Source organism: Dermacentor silvarum, chromosome 8 (genome assembly GCF_013339745.2).
Source record: "Dermacentor silvarum isolate Dsil-2018 chromosome 8, BIME_Dsil_1.4, whole genome shotgun sequence".
Classification (NCBI taxonomy): domain Eukaryota; kingdom Metazoa; phylum Arthropoda; class Arachnida; order Ixodida; family Ixodidae; genus Dermacentor; species Dermacentor silvarum.
Genome location: NC_051161.1, coordinates 46,191,548 through 46,216,380, shown reverse-complemented (window position 1 = coordinate 46,216,380; position 24,833 = coordinate 46,191,548). Strand labels below are relative to the sequence as shown.

General features: G+C 47.9%; 1 protein-coding gene across 1 annotated transcript in view; it reads left to right on the top strand.

Annotated features, from left to right (window-relative positions):
• Positions 1-24,833, top strand: part of LOC119461143 (mucin-5AC-like) — a 239,650-nt gene that overhangs the window by 13,223 nt on the left and 201,594 nt on the right.

Here is a 24,833-nt window from a genome sequence, read left to right as displayed (position 1 = left end):
TAACGCGCTTCTGAAGACGCCGGGCGAATCGGCACTGCCGTTTCGGGACTTAAAATAGTAAGCAGCAACGTACGTTGACCGTAACAGCTATAGAAAACGACCCTGTAAACAGCCGATGATGGCGGACATTTGCTGCACAGAACTAACGGAAATACTGTGGCTGAGGACATGTACTATGGGCTTGGGGACGTTTGTTTGCCTTCAAAGGGGCTGCTCCTAGCCTGGTCCCTAGCCAACTGCGCCCCATCGGTCTTTGGTTTCGGATGTGTCTTGTCTTGTCTCGGAAATGAGTTTGCGCGGCCAACCGTGCGAACGGCGGCGCTGTGCATGTACATAGTTCTCCGACGAAACCTCCCCCTTCGTGTTTGTTAGAGAGACGTCGCCGAAAATATATTCCACCGTGCCCTCTCTTTCAGCCATGCCTTGCGGGCAGTGAAGTGTTGGACCCGCCGCTGTGTAGATGGCCTCGCGCTTATTACTCGAGCTGCGTTAAACATCGCTGTATCACTGTCGTTCGCGAGAAACGCAGTAAATGGTATCTTAGTATGGTATCTGGTGTCTTAGCAAAGTGGCGTCTTAGTATTATGACCTTGGAGGATTTTGTTGTCGAAGTCGCATGTTTCGTCACTACGTGGCACGGATGCGTCGGGTTTCGGTATAGATACAGAGGTTTCAAGGCAGAGAGAAAAGATTAAGGAGAGATAGACAAAATGCTAGACTGATAAATATGTATAGATTAATTAATTAGCTCAAGTAGGCTAGGTGACTATTTGTCGCCGCCCCGTTTCCAAGGGGATGCCAATAAATAATCATCATCGCGGTGTGGTATAAGTCTTGTTGTAAAGCTCGCGGATTGGTTATTCGATGTTGCAATTAATGCTCAGTATCTCGAGAACAATTTGATCTGTGCACGGTTTAATCGATTGTAGACAGGGGAATGGGCTGTGTAAATCGCCCAACGTGTGATGGTGCGGTAACTGATCGGTTTCACGTTAAAGGGGCACACGACAGTTTAGACAGCTAAGGTATTTTTTAAAGCTAGATTTTTATTCATTATTACTCGAGAAAAATGAAGGCCAAACTTCCCTCGTTGGAATTTCGACTCTGAAACAAAGCATTGTTCATTGAAAGCTCCTGGATCTGTGGTATATATATATATATATATATATATATATATATATATATATATATATATATATATATATATATATATATTCTCCGTTAGCCGAGCGCTTGCGGGATTTTCAGAATTCTTGGCTGCAATGCAGATGTGCTGAATCGACGTGCGTATCTAAGCTCTTTTATAACTTGCAACTTCTGTCTTGTAAGAACACAAAAAGCGCCCGCTCATCAATTTCTAAAGCGCCGATGGCGAAAGTCAAAACTTGGATATTGCTTCCGTCTGCGCTGTAGCTAACTGCAAAATGAAAAACATTTATCATTTCGTTCGCATCCAGCGCGATCGTGTAGTCTAAATTAATTTTTAGCTAACAAATTCGGTAAAGAAAGGAAAGACGGGATTCCCGAAGTTCATTTCTGCCTCTCGATCTCTTCTGTTTTTGCTGGGCCAGGCAGTGGTGTTAGCGCTGCGAACTACCGTGTCCGTTTGTTTCTTTTGCCATCTATCGCCTCTACCTCGCTCGTTCCTTCGCCTCCGGTGTTCCAAACAAACAGGCCCCTTCCATTCCTTCACCACCCCCCCCCCCCCCCCCCTCCTTCAGTACACGGACGCCGGGCGCGATTGTTTGGTTCCGTTTCGGGGTGTGGGAAAAGGGGTGGGCTTTCGAGGGGAGGTGGCTGCCGGCGAAGCACCCAGTAGTTGCGGGCGTCGGTGCATCGACTTTTTTTTTTTTTTTTTTTTTTTTTTGGAATCGAGAAATAACGCGGCATCGCCTCTTCCATCGGAACGAATTGGATCGAAGCGCGTCCACTTTAACCTTTCTTTTTGTTTTATATATGACACCCGTAGACTACGCACACTTCTCAAATAGTTTTTTTTTTTTCGTGCAAGTTTGCCTGCATGTGTGTGTTGTAAGAATTTATTGAGGGTTCCGTGTCCGCAGAGAATAGTCGATGACCTAGTCTTGTTCTTTGGGAATATTGGAAAGCTCGCAAACTTCAAAGCATGTCGTTTTTAGGCAAGTCTGAATTCATGGCTGCCTTCCGTTAAGTTTGCGTTTTTCTGCCCTTGTAATTGAATTAATAAGACTCAATGGCCTAAAACTGTGGTTAGCTAGTGTAGTTCCTTCGGTCTACATACTTGTGGGTGGTACACCGGTTTCCACGCGGGGTTGTTTTCGAGAAGGATTATGACAATGGTATACATAAATCCGTACACACAGTCTGTAGATAGTCTGTGCACTTTCCACCCGTTTTTCTTAAAGCAGTTCGTCTGCATTGATTCTGTAGCTTTGTTCTTGCGCATGCATCATAAATACAGTATAGTTTACGACATTGAAAGAAAAGTCGTTAACAAGTTCTTTCAGCATTTCTTATATTGCGCATACTTCCATTCGGTTTATTTACAGAGAGTATATAGTCTGAAAAAAAGGCTTAGCACAGTAGCGCCAACGCACAACGTTGGTTGTGAGTCAGCACCGGTTGTGTCCAGTTCCTCCTTTATTTGGGCCTCGAGTTGTCCTCAAGCTACTTTTCTGTAGCGTTTTGTTCTGGAGGCCTTTCCCTAACTGACTGGGATGAATAAAACATTCATTCATTGGTCCTTCTCCTAAATGTGCTACGTTTACAACTCTTATTGTGCAACGCTTTTTGTCGTACATTGTCTGCCTGTGAACGACCCCGTACGGGCTACTCTTACGGATCGCCAAAAGCCGAAATAATACGAGTAACACAGTAAGTCCATACGTCGTCTGTCTTCAGACAGTTGATAGATTTTATGCAGGAAACCGTTCGTAAACATTACGAACGTTTAACATTAAACGTTCGTACCGCACTCCCGCTGTCCTTCGTGCTGGACTCCCCCATATGTAAGAACTTCGCACGAAGACACCCAGCTTCCGTCGTAACCCCAACGCATGCGAGGAACACTCGGTTCGTCGGAAGGCGCTCACGATCGAGGCGCGCAAACGTGACCACGTTACAATGGCAGTTCGCATATCCGCGAACGCACGTATACTACCATACGCACGGCGCAGGTTGGCGCGTTCGTTACAATTGTCCAAGATCCGGTTGGCTACACAATGTGTATTAGCTCTCTCGCTCTCTCTCTCTCCTCGCCGCGTGGCTCTGTCGGAGAGGCTTCTTTTCGCGAGCTTCGCGCGGCCTGCAGCATCTGGCACCGTAAAGTTCTGGGATCGTGCGTTTGATGCTGCCGTGCACTATCGCTCATTTATTTATTTCGTTTTCTTTTTTTTTTTTCTTATGCGTGTTAGCCGTGTTTCGCGTGGAAAACAATTGAGCTGTGGCCCGTGAGCGTCTCGGATGATTCTTTCTCCTTTATCTGATGCTTCGTGCGGCGCTTTGATTTATGGAAGTTATCTTTATGAGGATCGAGATGCGCGTATGCAGTATGTGTGTGTGCTGCGAAGTTGCACAAGGAGCGCGTTCTGTGAGGTCGAGCAACTCGCATCTCGAGTATGGGTCGTTGCGATAGCCCCGACCACAGCCGTACTCGAAAGGAAGATTATAGCTCCGCGTGTACATAAAAGGCAAGAGAACGCGTGGTATACTTACTGCTTGTTGTGCGGGCAGTCGCCCTGACTCTCGCGATGTGAAACTTACGTTTGTTTGTTACTACTGTTGCCTGCAGTGGTAAGCACAATCGTACTCGCGCAGTCCGAAACTAGTTCCTATACAAGTTTCCTCACCACAGTCTATATTATATAAAGCGGTTCTTGTGAGCAAGAGTATAGCTATACAGACGCAAGAGCCACAGTGAATTCAGCCGGGTACCTTAAACCTCGCAGCCGCTATGCGCTATTATGGTATTACCATTTCCTTGCTGTGTATAACGCAATGCTATACAGCGCTGTATATACACAGAAGTGTGTTCACCGATGTGGCCTTCTCTTGTTTAGCCCATATATAGCCTCTCGCGTTCGATCACCGCCCATGGCTCCTGCCTGCGCGATCCCCTGGGGAAGCAAAACGGAAAAACGCCCGTGTATGTATGCTCGTGCGTGATATATAGTGAATCCCAGGTTTGTTAATCTCACGCGGTTCTGGTGTCAAACCATTGAGTTTTACAAGATTTCGTTGAGTGCTCCTCCTGCTCCATATAAATTGCTCGGTTTTGTTTGCAACATGTCATGCTATAGGCTCCACATGTCAGGATTTGCTATAATGTGCGGGCTTCGGCCGCCAACATCCGGGACAGAATGGGGAAAATGGCTATCCATCCCAGGATCAGCACACGGGTTTTTCAGAACAAAAAATTATAATAAGGGGGGACTTCGCAGTCACGGAATACCTGTCCTGAGTCGTGATAGCGAACCCGGGACCAATGCATTCCAGCGCAGTCGCTCTGCTATCATCCGAGTTAACCATTGGAGGCTGGCAGCTATGTATAGATGAGCGCGATCGACGGCGAATTAATCGGCAACTCTAATATGTTCAGTGTTTTTCCACTTATTTTGCGTGGATGGCAGTTTTGTTGATGATCATGATCTCTAATGGCATCCCTTTTGAAAACGCGGCAACCACAAGTTTCACAGCACTTATTGCAGTCTAGCACTTTTCCTATCTCTGCGTCATTTTCTGTCTCTTCACTGAAACCTCTATATATCTATATTTTAAACTTCAACTATGCCTATATAATAACTATACCCTGGCTCCATCTGTTCCCCTCGCCGATGTACTATAAATGTCTCTTGCTTTTCTCGAACGCTGACGATTTCGTGCTCCTATCAGCTTTGAACTCCAGCGCTTCAGGAAGGTGCACGTTTCCTATACGGCCCATGGTATATGTCCATTTCGCTTTCATGAGCCTTCCTCCACCGATAGCGGATTTTCGCAATACTGATTGACAAAATACGGGAAAATTGTGCGCATCTGCGCACTACGCAGTGCGTGACAGCATGGAAATCCGCGTCGTCATTTCTGAGAAGCTCATTAGTGTCGCCGCGGTTGCCCCGTGTCACCTCCCTTCAATTTTCGTGTTTGCTCAGCCTATATATGTGCGCGACCGGGACCGTTGCTTTTTTTTTCTTCTCTCTCTTCAGTTTTCGCCAAAGCACGTACACTCGTAAAATGAAGCGAGCTGGATAATAATGAGAGTCGGATGTTAATAACTTTCTTTTCCGTTCGCTCGTTGTTTCTTATTAGCGAATTCGCTTGACGGTCGTTCTTGAAAGAATCTTGTTAGCCGACAGGATTCTCGAATTGCGCCGCGCTGCGGCTGGCATGCTATTGTTACACTCTGTGGGCCGCCCGATGATTAGGCACGTGGACACGAAGAAGAAAGCCGCCATATTTTCAATCACTATAGACGCCTTCGTTGGTACCTTCCTTTTTTGTGGCATATTTGTTCGCATAATGGCGCCTACAATAGCGGTGGTGTTTCTGTATGACTGCTATTGATTCACGTGTGCAGCCTCTCGCGATGCACGCGCATACGTTATATATATATATATATATATATATATATATATATATATATATATATATATATTACAATCCATTTGTCTTACTGCGACAGCAGTTAAAAACTTGAACTAGGGTTCGGCGTGTCTGTCCGTCCATAACGCCACCGTCGCCGTCAGGCCACCTGTCCCCCTTGGCTTCACTCACTTCACCCTCGCCATGTGGCAAAGAAAAATGAAATCTGGCCTATAACCAACGTCCACAGGGAGTCGAACTGCCGCAGTCGCTGCGTATACGTTTACATGAACCATACAGGAGCGGGTCGAGTCATCAATAGTCGGGCACAGCTGACAGCCCGACTCGACAAACGTTTACTTCCTTTATCCCCACCTTGTGCAGGAACACTCATCTGCATTGACCTGCATGCATTTCCTTCTCTCTTCAATTTGCATGTTAATTTTCTATACATTCATCAATGCGCGCTTCGTGAATGAATCACATCGTGTTGTTGAACGCTTTGAAATCACAAGCACGATTATTTTCCCTAGAATTTGGACTCTTCAATAGTTCATGTTTTGGAAAGTAACAGCGCGAAACGGACAAGGACTTAGGCGAAGAAGAACACGACATTGGTGCTGTGTAGTTCGCGCAGTAGTTCGCCGACGTAAGAATCGACGTAAGTTCCACTGATTCTGCGCTATATTTTCTTTTCAGTTCCGTGTCCGCGTGTCACCGATATCCCCGTGTCCTTCGTGTGTATATACTGCCCGTAAACAAACCTTTAAAGAACTCCGCCGGTTCTTGCGCGCGCAACGACTGTTTTCCAACGCCGCAGTTTCACGCGCTTACTTACGTGCGTGTACTCAACGGTGTACTCGGCTCGTACACGGAGGCGGTGTATATTATAGAGCGTGGGCATATCTTCTACACGCTCCGCGTACTCACGCGACGGTCAAACGAGAGAAGCAGTTCGGTTTTATCTAACGCGGCCGTCGTCTCGGCGGCGTGCAGAGGCCCGTATACGTCGGTCGCGGGGTCGTGAACTTTTTACGCGAAGGTTTTTATTACCGCTTTACTTCCTCGGATATCCTTCCGCGTCTCGCCGCCGTCGCCGGCCCGTGTGTGGGCTCGGCCGTCCCGCTGTTTGTGTGCACATACGAAACGCGGTGGCTGTCACAACCCCTCGTTGGTCTTCGCCGCTTTGTATATATATGGTTTGCCTTTTGCTGTCGCATCGAAGGTTTATATATATACCTTCGCGGACAAATAATCTCGTTCTCACGCTTCCTTCCGAGGTTATAAAAAGTGTGCTTCCGCGTTCTAAGCACACTTGCACCGTCCTGAAGCGGAGACAGGTCAGCGAGCGCCAGACAGACAGCGCGACAGATGTGCGGTGTTTACTGCCCCGGTTCTATATCTGAAAGCCACCTAGCGGGCGGCGGTCCGTGCTTCTCCGCCATCACTTCGAGTCTTTCGTCTGCTTTGGTCATCGCTTTAGTCTTTCATCAACGCCCACTGGCAAGGCGAGGATTCGGCACACTGCCCCGTATCATGGGAAAAGTGTATACGAACGCCATGAACAGCACTGACAGGCATCGATGCAAGAAAGACAGAGGTGCTATGCATGCATGACTTCGCGAAGGAATCTTCAGGCGCAGTAAAACATTCTATATCGGGCCAGTTGGCGCGGCGTGTCAGCCTTGGGTAAAAGTTGACAGTCACTTTAGCGTAATCCAAAGAGGATGAAGTCGAAAGCCTGAGCGCTCACGAGACATTCATTAAATTAGTGGCGTTCTCATTCGAATGCGCTGTGACTTCCTATTGGTACTCGTTTTCTCCCACCAAAGGTCGTGGGTTCGAGTGCCTTAAATATCACTCTATCTTAATTAACTTTGCCTTAAGTAACACCAAACATCGCGCGGGGTTCGACTTCCACCAATGGTGGCGCACCATGGGGCATGGTATTACCACGAATTTTGGTGCCGTAACGCCGGACGACGGATTTTTCGACCCACGAGCCATCTGAGGTTTTCGTCTTAAAAACTGCGCGATGAAACGTACGACAAACGGACGAACGACGGCATCGTGCGTGTCAATAAGCGTTGCATCATTTCTAAAACCACCGAAGTAAAAGGATTGACGGGAATCGCTCCTCGAGGGCGATCCTTTGTAACTCGAGTTCCGCGCGGTAAATTTCTTGCCGTCGGCAGCAGATGTGGCGACCGTTTCGTGGACGCCGGTTTTTGCGGCGTCCGCGGTGCAAGCATGGCTTACAAGCCTTCCTGTTTGTGCCGCCGTTCTAAGTTTCTCCACGTCCTTCCGCTGCTATAATACATCACCCGCCGTTGAGTGCTGTATGGTTGTATACGCGAGAACCCGCGCAAGAAAAAAAAAAAAAAATGGTATACAAACGCGCGAGGTCGTATGCGCTCGATCCAGCTTCTGGCTGCAGCCTTCAATTTCGAAGGGCGTTGCCTCCTGCCGTATTCCGTGCCTCGCAGCCAAAAGCCGTGGCGCAGTATACGCACATCGCCATATCGCCGCCACGCTTGCCTTTTTCGCTGCCAACTTTATTCTATATAATACAATCCCTTCGCCACCTCCTCGCTCTTTGCATGCATTGTGGCGGTCGTTCGTTCGCTCGCGAGCGAGCGTGTATACGTTCGTGCTTGCTCACTGCGTAGCGCAGGTATTTGTGAGAACAAACGGCTCTGCGACACCTCCCCCTCCCCCTCCTTCCTTTCTCCATGACTTAGATTCCACGTCGCCCTTGCACGTTTGCCAACAGATCGAGTCCGCTCTTCGACGTGTGGAGCTTTTTCTGTCTCTCGTTGTTGCGCGTTCGGACTGCTCTATAGTGCCTCTTTCCCCCTCTCCCTCTTGTTGTTCCCTTCACCCCCTTCTCCCTGTGAAGGGTAGCAAATCGGACCTCCCCCTTTCTCCATAACTTATATCCCACGTCGCCCGTGAACGTTTGCCAACAGATAGAGTCCAATCTTCGAAGTGTGTAGCGTTTCATATGTATCTCGTTGTAATACGTTCAGACTGTCCTAGTGTCTCCTTCCCTCTCTCCCTCTTATCGTTCCATTCATCTCCTTCTCCTGCGAAGGGTAGCTAATCGGCAGCGCGTTTGGTTGACTTGACTCAACGCCACTTGTTCTATAGGTGGTGTTGCTTCGCTACCCGCACATTTTTTTTTTTTTTTTCTCTTTGAACGCTCAGAAATTCAGTTTGCGCCGTCGCTGCTTCGCATAACCCTCGTTGGTGCCCACTGATATATATCGGCGCGCGAACGTCACGGAGCGTGCTTTCGTTTGCCGCATATGCGTTTTACGTGCGTCCATCTTGTTATTCATTTCGCATTTCTTTTCCTGCCCTTCGTGAGTTTTTCGTTGCGTCTTTCGTCTCGCTTCGACCCCTTCTGTGGCTCTGAGTATTTGGTCTCTGTCTCACATTTCACAAGCGGGTGTCATATCGGCCGGAAAAAGAATGGGGGATTGCCAACCCTGCCCGAACGACGCCAAAGGCTCTGCCGGCTTTTTTGCGGCCGTGCGTGCGCCGTGCATTTTGCTTACGTATACTATAATACCGCGCAGCAGAAAGACCTAAGCCGCCGCCATCGGTTTTTATACTGCGTCATTCTCTTGCTCTCCTTAATGTTTTTTCTTTCTTTTTTCTTTACATTCTCGTCGTCTCTGTTCTGAAGCACCCCGCCATCGCGTATTTCTCTTTCGGAGAACGCCAGCCGTATACAAGTGAAGGGAAATATTAAATAGTATACCATATGTCCGTTCCCGCGAGGTCGTTCGCTTTTTCCTGTATGATCCGCCTTCCCGAAAGCGAAGTATGGTTTAAGGGTCATGCATCTCGGGGAGATCCGGAAACTTAAAAGCGCGCACTACCCGTCTCCCACCTTTGTTGTTGTTCTGATTTTTTTTTCTTATTTTAGCTTCGTTCCCGCCACTTCCCGTTAGCCATAGTTTCCTTTCGCTCCTTCGCGTGTTTTGACTGCGAGTGTATTTTTGAAGGAAAAAAAAATGTTCCTGACATTTTCCATCTCACTTGGCGTTCTTCGAATATATTGACGGCCTTAAGTTTCACGCGTGTTCAGTTTTGTGAAAGGCGCGCCCTCGTGGAAATCGATTTCGAGGGTCTGTATTATGGACCGTTTTGTAAACTGCACTTGCTTCGATAGTGTTCTTTTTTTTTTTTCATTTCAGTGCCTGTTTCTTTTCTCGTTCTTTTTTCTTGGCTAAGATATTTTTAAGGTCTTGTGGAATATGTAGCCGCAAGTCTTTCAGTGGGGGCCAAACTTCGCATCTTTCACAGCCATACAAAGAAGCTCGTAAACTTTACATGGAACGTTTTCTGACTTCCCAAGACTTGAAAGAAATTCGTCTGCCCAGATTTTATTAGGTAACGAGGTTGAGGGGAGGGGCGAGAGCAGCGTTTCGCATTTTGATCTCCGTAAGCCATAACGCCTTTGGTTTGTGATTAATGAAACCTGTCTCTTTCTACGTATTCGCGGTCGCTCAATATACGATTCTTGTTGCTTCGTCCATCACTGCCTCGCGCAACGTTTGTGATTGCGATGAGACTATGGTGCACGTCCTCATTTATACTGTCGTTTGAATGAAGAATTTATGTGTGTGCTTTATAAAGCCGTCTGGACTATACAGAGTGTTCGCAGAAGACTATATCGGGACCATGGACTCGACATGTCATCCGCACAGAAAGCCACCAGAGCGCTGCTGAAATTAAAAAAAAAAAAAAAAAAAATGACCGTCTTTAAATGCACGGTGAACGGGAATGGGTTAGAAAAGTGCAACCTGGGGCGTTCACTCTGAACTGCGCTCAAATTCCGCCATATTGTCGAAGTCGCCATCTTATGTGAATCCCGATTAGCCCAGCGGGGCTGCTGCGACCTCTCTGATTGGTTCGATCAAAACGCCGCCATTGCTGAATTTGACAGTGTGGCGGTGTTTGACAGTTTTTCCAGAATAACACCCCATGGCTAACGTTCACCTTGTAGTGCGCTGAGTACAACTGAGTACAGCTAAAAACCACGATATAGGGCACACCTTATAAGGACGAGAAAGCGCGGTGTCATATCTATCAATGTAATGTCCTCCATAACCTCGCTGCCAATCGCAATGCCAAGCCCATGAAACTCCCACAGTTTTTGTCACTCCTGTTGCGGCTGATCGATTGGCAGTGATGTAGAGAAGGACATTACCATCACATATACGACATTCCGTTTTGTCATTCTTATATGGTGTGTCCTATCGTGGTTATTAGTTTTACTCGGTTGTACTGAGTGCATTAGAAGATGAACTTTACTCCATGATTAACCTCCCTGCCTTTCCTTCCTTCTTTCTTTTTCTCTCTTTCCCTCGATCACTTAAACTGCTTCGAGATTAGCGACTGGGCTGATGGAGGGTAGGTGTTTATGTGCCATTGATTGGCCAGTGATTGGCCTGTGATTGCTGTAGACCAAAGGACGCCACAGGTGGAAGATTAAAGCGCGCAGTAGCCCAGGGAGTTTCTCTTCTTCTCCGGCGGCATCGCGGCAGCCAAGTTTTCTTTCTTCCTTTTCCGGTCGTTGTAATGACCGCCTGTCACGAAGCAGTCTCCGGAGGATATTTTTTTTTCCCCGCGCTTCGAAACTGAGCCCAGCCGAAAGCCGTGACTTGCCCGTCGGGCGTTTGCTAATCATAGCTTGGTGTACGAGAATTCCGACGGCGTAAATGCTCGTTCGTCAATCTCCTCCACGGAGAACCCGCGCGCATTTCTGCTTGCGCGCATGCATGCGTGTTTCGCCTTCTTCGAAGAAGCGTGTGCACCAATCTTGAGACTTTTGCGTATTGATTTGCGGCGTTCCGTAATACGTGCGTGCGCGAGAATTGATTTCCGCCGTTATTGCGGCTGATCGAACCTTGGAATGTTCAGAGAAGCTCGTGCTGTTTATAATATCTCCGACATTCCTTTATTATTATTATTATTATTATTATTATTATTATTATTATTATTATTATTATTATTATTATTATTATTATTATTATTATTATTATTTATACAACTTGACATTATTGAAAAGAAAGATGAGTGTGCGGTTATTTCATCAAGTATTTGAGTTCGCTCGCGCAAAACGATTTCGCGCTTGTTCCGCTTAATACGAACGCGCAAATTGATTCCCGTGGCTATTGCGGATGATTTAGTTGCGAGTATTCGAAAATCTGTGCACTGTTAGTGCTATGTCCCAGGAGTTAACTTCTTAGAACTCGACGTGATTTATAATAAAGATAGGTTTACAGTCGTGGCTGTTGATCGATTATTTGGTTTCCCGCGTGCATGCATGAAAACGCATCGCAGCGTTCTGCACAATCTTTTCGTCAGTTTTTTTTTTTGGTAAGCAAGCGTTCAAGAGCTCCACGGTTTGGTTCAGCGGTGTATTGCATAATTAATAGCTACCTTCTAAATCATGAGCGGGACCCGTAGAAGATATTTCTCTTTATTTATGTCTCGTATCGGTGAGTGACCAAGTGTCGGTAACACGTTTTCCAAGCGTCGGAAAAATGTATATTGACCGTCGCCGAAGCCAGTTAAGCACGTATACTTTGGGTGTTGACTTCGTTCAAGTTGGTCATAGGTTCAACATACAAATCGAAACGCCGTCAGTGCTTTACAGAATAAGGTATTGACTCTGGGGAGACAACAGTTCTGAGTCGCAGAAGAGAGTTACGACGACACAATTAAGCGCTGACTGGCAGCCGAACTGAAAGTTGTCAGCCCTTGAGTCGTCTTCTTACTACTTCCTCTGTTTTAATTCACTATAGAGCTTTACAAAGCATGGGTTTGTACAAGAGTGAGAGGTGTCACTGGGGGGGGAGATAATTCAAGCGAAGCTTGTATACGCTAAAGCCCCTCCATCCACGCGCCACCGCCGCTTTGGAGGGGCTTTAGTATACGCTAGCCTGCGCGACGATGTAACGCGAAAACTACTACTCATACCCGTATTGGTTATGCGGGTGTGAGCCAGGGACAATAAAGACAGAAGGAAGAAAGGCAGGAAAGAAAGACAGAAAGGAAGGAAGAAAGAGCATATGGGCGGGGAAAGCGTCGCTGGTGCTGGATCACGTGTGCGCGCGACCGATCAGGGTTGTTTGGTGTGTCGCGGGGAGGGAAAGGGAAGGAAAGGGGGGTGGAGCGCGCTCCGCTGGGCTTCCCTCGCCTCAGATCAGTTTCGGCGACCGGAGGACGGTCGGGGGGGGAGGGTAGGGGAGACTGCGCGGGGTGCTTTCTGCCGAGGAGCAGGCTGCGTTTGAGCAACGGCGCCGCGAACTCGCGCGGGAAAGGGCTCGTCGTCGCCGATTCTAGCGTGGGGGCTTCCGAAGCTCAGACGAAACCCCGAGTGGCGGACCCCGAGTTGCGGGAGCGCGATGTTGAGGCCACACGTCAGCGAAGAGCCGCCTACCTTGAGTTCAGGGCAAACGAAGCGGAACGCCTGCGACAACGTCGTCTTGCCACAAGCTTCGCTTGCCCCATTTCCTCGACAAAGGAATGGCTCGGTTTTTTTTTTTCCACAACAAGTCGCGGGGATCGAAGGCCATGGTGCCACAATCTATAGGTGATGCTTCCTGGCTGTTTACTATATATATAGTAAACAGCCAGCAAGCATCTCCTATAAGCCCCGCGTTTTCTACGGTTCACATGTACACAGCGCTTTCTGGAACGGTCTCAGGAGAGTAAGCGGCGGAAACGCGAAGTCGGCCGGCTTCTACGAAGCCGGCCTCCTAGCCATGCCATAACGCAATACACGGCGAATCGTGTGGTGCGTTCTCTGGGGGGCGACCGGTCGGCCTTGGCGCATTCATGACGACGCTGGAGGGCCGGAGACCGGAGGGAGGGGAGAGAGAGCGCCGCGCCGGTTGTGCGAGTGCTTTCGTCCGCTTGCCTGGGAGTTGTTATGCCTGCGATTTGCTTGGTGGCTGCGCCACGCGCTGCCGTAGCCGACCGGCGGCGTTTTTCTTTCCCGGGTCGCCCCACCGCGGGCTCTCTCTCTCGCCGGCTTGATTGGCAGAAGCAGGGCGCGCGCAGCGGTGCGGAAAGGGCCTGCACACAGCGGCGGGCGCATCGCTATGGGAGTTAGGCGCAACGTCGTGAAAGCTGGGAGCAACGTGTTGTGGGAAACTGCAAGGTGTTGGCTGTAGCAGACGAGATCGACTCTATAGCGTGTAGCGCTCGGTGTTGTTTCGACGGCCCTTGAACAAGAGACGCGCGTGGTACGATTCCGCGACTTTTCGATCTGGCGTATGTTACTATAGTTACGGCTAGTCGTTACCAACAACCGTGTCTAACGAGTTTCGGATAAACTCCGGCGGATTCCAGCGCATAGCCTCCAGATATCTGGGCTGCGCGGCGCTCGGAGGCCATGAGTTATGTTTCCGAATCGCCGCACTTCGTATCTTTAAAACCCTTCCTTCGACAGCAGATGATGTGCCTCTTTTACCGCATCTTGTTGAGAAACAGTCGGTTGGGCCCCTTGTTCCGAAATCCGGCATTGTCTCGGTCAGAAACTCGAATGTGCATACAAGATCGTACTTGTATGCCGACAAAATTGAGTCACCTCCTTCATGCCAAAGCGACGAATACTTTTCTACGGGGAAGGGTTGAAGGGCTCGTTCTACAGCTCCGCAAGATTCAGGTCGCAGATTACTACATGGTATGGATGCCTCTGCCGCGATTGCCTTATACATGTATACTCGGTGCAGATGTGCGAAAACTCCCTGTACGTTCTCGAAGGAACACGCCGCGTCTGCACTATCGCTGTACTGGGGCCGTATTTTGTAACGATTCATTTCATGTTCCATTCTTTTTTTATCTCTGGCATATCGCTCTACGCAGGACCCCCGCTATCGCGCTGGTATCGGCCACTCGGCGGTACGGAAGATAATAACTGAGTATTTTTAACAAAATACACAGCTCCGCTCACCGTGTTTTGAAACGACCCATTTAATTCTCCATTCTTTTTATCGCTCGTACGTCGTTTGGTCAAGCATACAGGACGTCTCGCTGCTGCTATCGGCAGAATCGGCCATTATGCATGTAGAACGGATAGTAAGACGTTAATATAATGTGACAAAAAGAATCCTCGCAAAATGCGGCCCCTGGCGCCGTATTTTGTAACGATCCATTTCATGTTCCATTCTTTTCGACATCCGTCATTAGCCCTGGCGCCGCGCCGCTGTCGCCGGGATCGTCCATTCGGCGGGACGGACGCTAAGAACAATAGCAAATTAAACGGAACGTTACAAAATACGGGCTTTCTTTTTTGCTGACGCCGTATGTATAGCTTCCACAGTGCACTGCACGGCATTAGCGTTAGGCGCTCCTCCTCTGGCGTTTGCGTCGGGGCGCTTGCTGTGTGCAGTCGCCGGCGCACCCCCGTCCTCCATTGTCTATTGTGAGTCGGCAGGAATCGCACCCGGCCGTGCCTGGCGGTGACCGTCCATCGCGTTAATTTTCCGCCTAGTCGCCATTCGCGCAAACCGCCGCGCCTTTGCGTATGGCTTATATCTATAGCAAGGAGGTAGCTTGGAATTTCCTGCAATATTTACTAGCGGGAAACCTGCTGCTATATATATAGAGAGATTCAAATGTGGCGGTTGAGCCAGCATGCATTGAATGATGGGTGGTAGTGCGCATGGGATTTCCCTGAACCTCCTCCGCCTTCTATATTGCTTCAAACGGCTTTCTGACTTGGCAAATTGGTCATTCCCAACAAAGCACGGCGTTATGAATGCAACAATTCGCAATGGTTACGCATGAACACCGCGAGCCTTATCTTCGTGCGTTTAGAAATCTATACGGTTGCTCGAAAATGTAGAAGGGTTAAGCGTAATGAATTGCGCCGCAAGAGCGTCTGAAGCCATAAACGCGAAGATTATGTACAAATCCACGTAACCACCATTCATTCCCATTGCGGCTGAGCGGCCAAGTGCCAGATTTTTCCCTCTATAGAGATAGAGAATGGATACATAGAAAGGCAGAGAGGTTAACCAGAGGTAGTTCCGGTTGGCTACCCTGCACGGGTAGCCAACTGCATAGCCAAACTCTGTGGCCATGCTGTATACGTGGCGCGTTCGAGCGGGCCAAGCGGCGTGCGAGTGTTTGTCGTTCGCCCAACTCATGCTGCGCAGGATTCGTGAAGGCGTGTGCCCTTGGAGAGGCTATGCGTCCAACTGCGTAGACTGCCTGCCGTGTTGTATGCCCTGTCCGCCCGTATTGTCTGAGCAACGCCTGCTGCGCTGTGAAGTGATGGATTGGGTCGAACGGTTTCAATGGCCAAAGCACGAGCGCGAATGCTTTCGAAGGTTAAGGCTGTAAAAGTCACTCACGAGGTCGAGAAGCGTCGAGCGCGCTTGGGCAGATAGAAACATGACGGTAACTCTTTATGGACGACTGGAAAAGCCACATGAAGCTGCGTTCGTTTGCAAAAACATTGCTGCTCTATCTGCAATTTCCTTCTTCGTTCCCACAAGCCCCGTCACTGACTCACTTTTTTTTCTTGAAACTAACCTTCAGACCATGCTTGCTCTTAACCAGCATCCTTCTCCGAAAAAAAAAAAAAAAAGTTACCGAAGAACACAAAAGGCACAGAGTTAAAAATATTCTCGTGGGACCGTATACTTTATAACGATCTATTTCTTTTTCCATTCTTATTTTCCTGTGATCATGCGACCAAATTTTGTGACGATTCATTCAATTTCTCATTCTTATTTTCTTATCATGGGCCGCGTGTTGTAACGATCCATTTATTTCCCGTTCTTATTATTATTATTATTATTATTTTATTATTATTATTATTATTATTATTTACCACGAAGCCGCATTTTGTAACGATCCATTCCATTTTCCATTTTTATGATTCGTCGCATCAACTGGCCGATGCTGGCTATATCGGCCGCGAGTTGGCGGCTTTCTAAGCCAATCACGAAAGGCGGAAATAAAGAACATTAAAATGAATAGTTACAAAATACGACCCCCCTGTAAAATACGCTTCAAGCCTAGGGTTTGTAGCTCATGCCCCTCTATGTACGATGACTCGCAAGCGGCCTATACGATGCGCATCGTTGGTCGTTTTGGGTGGGGGTCTATAACGTTGGCGGTGAATCATCTCTGCTGCTACTCGCAGTGCGCAAACGTTCCGACGATGATGTGCTTTTGTGGCACATCACAAAGGATTGCGAAGAAGCAGTAAACTCGGTCAAGGCCGTGCTTCCGTTTTCGCTTGTGTAGTCGTTCAAACTTGGACCTCAACCGGCGCTGGAAAAACCCGTCCGGCGACGCCGTAAGCCCTATAGCAAAGGCGCGTTCGACATATACGCCAAGGAGGGTGAAATGCGAACCCGAAATACTCAATATTCCCCAAGGCGATCGAACGTTCAGCAAAGAAAACGTTCGCCGTCTCTCGCAGCTTATAACGCGACCGTTGGCCAGTGATTTGTTTTCGAGGCGCCTTGCGCTCCCTCGGCTCTGTTTCCGCCATCCGATGATTTAAAAGGCGGCGCTGCCGCGGAGAAATATAAATATTTAAGGCGTATCCATCGATTCGCGCATGCAAAAGAAATAAAAGGATGTCTCGTGCGGGAGTATATTAAGAACACGTTATTTAATTTTAAGTATATATATATATATATTTGTTCTGTGTGAAAAGGAGTAGTCGCGACGGCACCTTTAATTAAAGGCGCCAATGAATATCCTGAATGTCATGTAATAGTAATAATAATAAAGAAAAAGAAATCAGATGACAATGCCAGCCAGCTAGCACGTCTTGCAGACGAAACATGCAGACGACATTTGAAAAACGATATCGTCTGCTTCGCGGCGATGTGGCGCCATCTTGGACGTCTGCATGGACTCATCGATATTGAGTGGAGTTCCAACAGTGCGCGCGCTCCACTTGTTCCCTAACTTTTGTCAAGCCTGTATAGGGTCGATGCGTCCATCCATCCATGTATGCGAGATGACGGCTTGGAGCTTTAGCAGAAGGAAAGAGGGACTCACCGCCGGCTAGTGAGCCCGCGAGCTATACCACGCGGCACAAAAATTAAGCAAAGCGGGTGAAAGGCGCCCGCTGGCTCGCCATATCTATATAGTGCTGACAGGATTCTTGAAAAACGATGTTGTCCGCTTCGATGCTCGCGTCAGCTGCTGCTGCGAAACAGCGCGGACGGAGCCGTCAGCGCGCGCTCTGGTGTGCGCTGGTGCAGACGTGGCATTAATTTCGGGAACCGCTTAATGCGTCACACACGTCACGTCTGCAGCTCGAAGCGAACTTCTTGTTCTTGTGCGAAGTGTCGTTATAGCTTCTTCCTCTTCTTCTTTTTTTCTTCTATTTTTCTGCCCTTGGCTTGTGTGTATATGAGAGTGAATTGAGCCGTACGTCTTACATCGCGAGAACTTTCTTCTGTGCCGATACGTGCCCGGGAGTTTCAGCTAAGACGGGCATGATTCTTCAAAATAGGGCTGTGGAGAGCTGTGCGAAAGTCGTGGCTCCGAAGTGGTGGCCGACAAGGGCCAGCCACAGCTGTTGGTCTTGTGTCTTTAGAATAATGTTGCTATTCGGGCCTGTTTGTGTGCCATTATTTAACTAGTACAACTATATACGTAACGCGTTACAGACAAGAACTATATAAAAAGAGACAAATGACACACACTGTGCTAACTCAACAATTTACAATTGTTGCGACAATAAATTGTGAGTTAGTGCCCTGTGTTATTATTGATATCTTTCTGTTATTCGCAACGCGTTTTGTAATCTGTACGAGAATGTGTACTGTGTAATCTATACTACGTAATATTTGTCCATAGACAGACAGCACATATATCCACAAGGGGGATTGACTACACCGTGAGATCTAGATTCAATAAAAGTGCAAACTAGCACCACATTTTGCAAATGTTGGCAATATGTTCTGCGTCTTCATATTCGTCTAAGCCTGGTGCACGATGTCACAGGGGCTGCCCAACCTTGCTGCACATTGATAAAACCCCCAAGGCGGGAGACGATATTTTGCTCGGAGACGCATTATTCGCGCTGGCAGATGTCGGAAAATTGTGCGAGATTGATTTGCTTTTTGATTAAATAATATTGATTAAGCAACATTAAGTTAATGATGACGTCGATGGGCATATTATCAAGTTGTTGCTTGGGACGTGTAAGGAATCAAGAGCTTAGCTACGGTTTTCGGATATTATCCTTGAAATCCGCCTCCAAATACAATTGTATTCGACGTAGTCTTGTTCCGCAATGCCAAAGGTTGGTTTGCGGGGGAAATATTGTGTAGACAATCAATGTATTTGGATGTATGCAAGTGTTCGGGCGGGTATCTCGAAACTTGTATACTGTACTATAGCTGCAGAATTCACAATAAGCGGACACTGTATGATGCCTTCCATTCTGGGCTCACGACACGTGTCTTGCAGTAATTCAATAACAGGTAATTAACTAGTTCTAGGTAATTAGTTTAGTAATGACTGTCTCAGACTTTACTGTACCTGGCCGACGCCAGAAATTTGTTTTTAACACATTTTGATTAACACAGCTGGTATACACAGAAGCTGTTATTTTTGTATAGCTATCACCCACAAAATCGCTATGCTATCGCCGGCAAAAGTATGGCGGAGGTGTTGGAATCGTCAACAGAAAGGGGACTACAAAAAAAAAAAAAAAAAGGGAGGAAAGAAAGAAAGAAAGAAAAACACTCAGACGACGTACGCGACAGTTCATTCTTTTTTTTTTTTTTTCGTTCATTCGAACACGCATTGAAAAAGAGACGGCGTGAAATATAGCAAGAGATTATTGCCCCGTCTCTCCGCTGGCCTTTTCCAGCTTGAGTTCGTAATTTAGTTCCCTGGCATATGCTCTTTATCTTCCAGTCGTTGATGGACTTCCGGGCAAACTCAGTGGCGTCTTCCACATCGCTACGCGCGAATATGGGAAGGGGGGGGGGGGGGGGGGGGTTGCGTGGTACATTGACGCTTTATAGCGAAATTCGTTACGACGAAACGCAACATTGTATATATAGCGGCACCCGTATGTTTTCCTGGTGTGGTATGTATACGTATACAAGCGTGCCCGGCGCCACATATCCCGCGAGTTTCTTCGAATTCTGGCTTACGCACCATCCCTTTGACGCTTTAGATTGCCTTTTCTCTCTCTCTCTCTCTCTCTCATGACATATCACGCAACGAGGAATGGAAAGGCGCGTAGCTCGCAGCGCGCGGCCGCATTTGAATGAAAAACCCGAAAGCCACGGCCCCGAAATGAGGTGCTGAAAGAAAACGGACGCGCTTCATTCGCGGGTTATTAATCACGCCCATTCATTTAAAAAGAAAAGAAAAATAAAAATCCCCCTTCACTCGCTCTTCACAGTGACCGCCTCAATCCCACTTTCCCTCGACCTCCCTTTCCCCATTCCCCATCTTTTAAAAACTCTCCACCCTTCTCCCGCATTCCCTAAAGGAAGCGCCGCAACTCCTTGGTCGGGGAAAAAAAATCTGTTCGTCGCCTTTTCTGTCAGATGTGGCCTGTATGCGCCTCTCTCTATGCTCCGCCGTACGTACCAAATTCGCGCAGTGTGGTCAACGCTACACTGATTGCGCCAGCCAATCAGGGGTGATGTGACCAAGAGTTACAGAACGTACGTGACTAGCGCCTGGCAGACCTGGTCAGCGATTGCACCGCCATGAGCGTCTCTTTGTGCCCTAAATGTGTCACCACGTGTCGATCAGTCCTGTCTCTGGCAGAAATGTGAGAATAATGCGTGACACTTCTTTTTCGTACTATCCGCAGTTCTTCCGGGAAGACTTAACTCTTCGACACGTTCGTGAGGAAATCCTCTTCTTCCCATTCTGTCCAGAAGTTTCCTACTTTCAGGGCATAAGCGCTTGCAGGACGAGATGAAATGTTCTACGTCGCCCACTATAGCTTTATTGAACTCGGTGCCCGATATGCATGTCCTTGGGCGTTGTCGACTTTCTATGCGTATACGCTCAAATTTTTGTCAGGGAGTTTCGAGTGTGACTGCGCGTAAATCGTTGGAAATGCAGCGCATGCGGCGTCAGCTTCCACACCCACTGCGTGGTTTTATTCTGAAACGGGGTCGTATAAAGCGGAGTTTCGCTTCGCGTGGCGTACCGGTGCTCGCCGCAATGCGTTCAGCGCTATTAGCGAAGCATGAAGGAGGAATGCCTCCGGTAGTAGCGCCTCCTTCTTTTGTTGCACGCAATTAAAGATACAAGGAAACGAACGGGTGAGGGGAAGGAAAATGAATTGCCCCTCTGCTTTGATCAATGACAGATGCTGCGCTTGCTTCCCTAAAGCTTGAAAGAAAAGCGACTTTCCGTGGGAGAACTTCCTTTGAATGAAACAAACGGGAAGTTGGTTGAGATTGAGTTGCATGGTCGTTGCCCCGTGGGAGTTCTTGACTTGCTTCGTTTATTTCCTTTCTTTCTTCTTTCTTTTTTTTTTTCCTGGCGAGGCTTCGACTTTACCGTTAAGTGAGAGGCACGTCAGCGGAGGGCCTGCAACGAGCTCGCGTTACAGCGTCATCAATTACAAAGTCTGGGAGTTACGGATGCAGCGGAATCTGTGCCGTTTTGTCATGACGGTACGGTGGCAGTACGGAACGTGTTCCCTCCGAGATTGCTCGCAGCAGCATTAAGGACCAGTGCCGAAATGGGAAAAAAAAAAAAAAAAAACTGGCTTGCATTTCTGACCATTAAATATACTTGCTTTACGCAGTGCAATCTAAATAAATGAACAGTGCATCGTGATGCTTCCCTGAGCACATTGCCCGAGCACGCTGGTGTCAGTTATGTAATCACGTTCCAGCTGGTATTTCCGCAGCGATTAGCTGTTCGAATATCGATTAGGAGTTTCTTCATGTTGAAGCCGCCTGCGACCTACTTGCATATATGCTGCCGTTTCAACTGCTTCTCTGCAGTTCATCATCATCATCATCTTCAGTACGAAGGCCTCTCCCGTCTCTCTCCAATTACTCCTGGCCTTCGTGATTATCTGTCGTCCTCGACTGCGTTTTTCTTCTCTTGATGTTACTCTTAAGTTACCTTTATAATATTGTAAGTTTCATGTGCTATACGTGAAACGTGTACTTCACCTTGATTATTGCCTGTTAACAACGATATTTTAAGCCTGACTTTTATATTTTGCCTACCGTTTTCGTTTGCAAATGACTGTGTGTGTGCGCTGTATTTTGCTGCTGCCATAATGTACTTGTGAAAGGGGCTGCGGGATCGTCAAGCTGCCTGGGCGCAGCCTTCATCTGTAAAGAATTGAGGGGCTTTACTTATCTTCCGTCCTACCATCTACATCTGCTGTACAAGTTGTAAAATAAACTCAGTTCATTTAATAAATCACCGGCTATCTGCTTTACGCTTTATCATCACTCAATCAACTTTTTGTTTCCTTCTCAACTGGACACCATAATTTATCATCAGGCTCTACGAAGTCTACGGCTCCGTACATGGCAAGCAGCAAACAAAAACATCTAGGGCGAAAAGCGAACTAGTTAATACGAGTAAATATCCGGAAGTCGGTTATGACTATAGTATAAAGACCGGAAGTTTAATGCACAATAAGTCATCTCGGAAGTACGTGACACTACGTGACCTGCCTCAACTCCGTTTCCAGCCCCGAACTTCATAGAATCGTTGCGCGGTCCTTATGCTCCTTCTCAAGCTTCCTTGAGTTAACCTAAATGCTTCTTACCCTTGGGTTAGTATTGGTAGAGTGCAATGATATTGTACACTTCCATTTTTAAGGATTGCGGTAAGCTGCCGGTCATGCACTACAAACACATTTTTATCATTTTTAATACATCTTCTGTAGAGATTTCCGTCTCCTGGCTAATCGGCCCAGACAAATGTAGTCTGCCATGGCTTCGAAGAGAGAAAGTCAATTAGGAATCTTTTTTATGTTTTATTCCTTGCAATTACTTTGCGTAATTTATTATTGGCAGTGAATTCCCGGGAGCCAGGACTTGATAAATTCTTCCTATATCCTCCCAAGGGAAACGTAGTGCAATAGAATTGCGCGGAGCTCTGGCGTCGAGAAACACGCAGCGAGCGATGCGGCCGGCATTTCGTTTCCCCGGTCGTGCCACCACCACCGCGGGGTCAAATTTGTTTCGATTTCCCCGGGGCCATTATTTCCGCGTCCGTATATCGTGAAACTGTGTGTGCGCGTACTGCTCGATGCGGGAAGCGGGTGGCGCGCGCATAAATGATGCACTCTGGTGCTTGCTTGCGGTTGCCCATTCGGGTGTTCTTATTACCTAATGCCCTCCGTGCCCCCCCTCCCAGGGTTCCTCTTCCGACCCGTGTAACCCGCATTATGACGAGCGTGTGCGCTTGGAGTGACTCACTTTCGTATTACCGCATTTTTCGGACTATTATCGTCGGCGTACTGTGTGTAATGTTGAAATTTGACGTGGTGCCGACTATATCTGTGGGTGCGGAATATACAAATTATCATGTATTTTCTCTTTTTACTCGTATAGACGCGCTTGGAAAAAAAGAAAAAAATAAAAAAAAACGTAAGACCAGGTTGCACCTGCAACATTTTAATTTTACTGTTATGAGTGACATAGCGAAATTAGCGTTATTTTGGCGAAACCAGCTTATGGTTCTCGCGTGTTCAACCTTTAAAACAAACTAACAGAAAAGCTTATCTTCGGACTAAACTTGGTCCCTAAAACTATATGCAGCCGGTTTAGGATAGATATCTATATGGAGGAACTTATTTCATGGCTATAGATTTCCTCCTGCGGAACGTATACGCCGGGCGCGGACGATAGTCGGGAAAATTCGGTATACTGTACGTAACGTGCGAGTTCGTATACGAAAGGTTCCCGCATGCCTGTGCAGTTAGACGTGATGGGTCGTCATAGAGCCTGTCCTCTTGCGGAGAACGGCTTGCTGCGTAGGGCGGGCGCGCACTGCTCCACCCCGAAACCGCCCGGCTTTCTTTGATTGCGAAGGTGCGCCACCGCCCAGCCCTGCATGGTGGGGCGACGGTGTCTGGGTGTACCTAGCTTTGTTTAGTTTGCTCAGCTGATCTGTGGCTTTGTGCTGGTGACTTATTGGTTAAGCCGTTAGGACGGGGTGAGGCGTGTAACAGGGGGCTGGAGTACGGAGCAGCGCAGCGTACGATCTTCAGCGGTGAGCTTTCCGGGCGTGAAAGATGACGTTCGCATGCAGACAGGGATATATTTCGAATGTCCTACACGCCCAAGGTCAGAGGGCCATTTTTCTTAATTTTACTGACTGCGCTTGTCTCTCCCTCTTACGTCGTTTTGTTTTTCGTGCTCTCGTTCGACGCCAGGAGGCGATTATTCATTATCGTTACGGTTAAATGCGAAGTTAATTGCGCCATTGTGCGTATATATAGAAAGGAGCGAGCTTTTGAGGCAGCAGGCCGGCAGTCTTGAATCCAGTCCCTGGTGCTTTAGATGCACATACACAGGGGCACATACTGCACCCAGGTACATTACAATGGACTAGCCCAGCTCCTCATATGTCCATGTGTAGTGTTTATATGTTTGTTGCTTAGCTATATATTATAACTGGCTATCCCAAAATACAGTTAACTGAGGCTACTTGTTTCACCGTATCCTGCGTTCACACATAAGCGTACATAAAGCACACAAACGTACTGTCTTTGCTTACTAATTGCTAAGTAAAGTGCTAAGTGAAGTAATAAGTACTTTACCCACTAGCTAAGTGTGTGTTCTCGCAGTGAATTAAGTGATAAGCACTACGTACTTTAGAGGTAAGAGTTTCAGGCGCCTTGATGTGGTGGCGCGGGGAAACTCCTGCTTCTGTTGGTTACGACACGTAGAGCAATACTCGATCCGCGGCAGTGTTATGAAGCGGCCTTGTGCGGGGATAGCCAATCCAGCCAAACCGACCAAGCTTTCCAGGAGACCAGGCTACCGGCTCTCTAAGCTAGCGCTCGTCTCTCACCGAACTGCGTCGCATGCAGTGTGTGTGTTCCTTCACTTGGCCGCGTGCGGCCGTTCGAAAACTCGCGGATGCCAAACAGCGCGGCTCTTGAGCTTCGAACATGTGCTACTGCAAGGCACACAAGTGATCGGCGTAGGAAAAAAGCCTTCTCCTAAGCGCCCCGTATACAACATATACATACAGACAGAGCCAAGCCTTTGTTCTCTTCGGTTCGAGAAAACGCCGGCCTCCGATTGTGTTTG